General features: G+C 31.7%; 1 protein-coding gene and 1 long non-coding RNA gene across 4 annotated transcripts in view; one reads left to right on the plus strand and one right to left on the minus strand.

Moving 5' to 3' along the window:
- The window catches only part of LOC106881302 (glycine receptor subunit alpha-1), a 236,793-nt gene that overhangs the window by 153,985 nt on the left and 82,096 nt on the right, over positions 1 to 712 (minus strand). The gene's annotated exons all lie outside the window — the stretch shown is intronic.
- Positions 1 to 712, plus strand: part of LOC128249310 (uncharacterized) — a 45,393-nt gene that overhangs the window by 4,481 nt on the left and 40,200 nt on the right. The gene's annotated exons all lie outside the window — the stretch shown is intronic.

A 712-nucleotide genomic window follows, 5' to 3' on the forward strand; every position in this document is an offset into this window, starting at 1 on the left:
TTCGACATTGTTATTGCCATATATATATATATATATATATATATATATATATGTTATGTTGATTCCTAATGTTTCTATAACATTTAGTTATTCCCAAGACAATAACGGCTTTTAAATGTATTTCAAGATAATAGCAACATATATTTACTTCGAATTCTATGGTAATATATAAAAGAAGAGAAGAAAAAAGACAAAAGATAAATATCAGACGTTATATGGGGACTTACTCTGGGAAAAATACTGTTTATATTTTTTTATGGAGCCAAGATTAAATCCCTGTATCAGAGGCTCTACTACTATTCAGGTTTTGAATTCATCAACTGGACGTTGAGAATTGATGGCAGGGCTTCATTCTGAATCTTTTGGGAGTATTTTAATAGCGGATTATATGACATTAAGTGATATAAAATTAAAATATATGTGGAGATGGCGGGGACAATTTTAGGCATACATACATACATACATACATACATATATACACATGTACATATATTAACATGCATAGATTTATTCCCACATATATACTTATACATATATTTCTCTCTCTCTCTCTGTGTTTGTCTATCTATCTATCTGTCTGTCTGTCTGTTTGTTTGTTTATCTGTCTGTCTGTGTGTGTCGCTCTCTCTCAATGTATGCATATATCACACACACACACACACACACACACACACACACACACACACACACACACACACACACACACACACAC

Source organism: Octopus bimaculoides, chromosome 13 (assembly GCF_001194135.2).
Source record: "Octopus bimaculoides isolate UCB-OBI-ISO-001 chromosome 13, ASM119413v2, whole genome shotgun sequence".
Taxonomy (NCBI): Eukaryota; Metazoa; Mollusca; class Cephalopoda; order Octopoda; family Octopodidae; genus Octopus; species Octopus bimaculoides.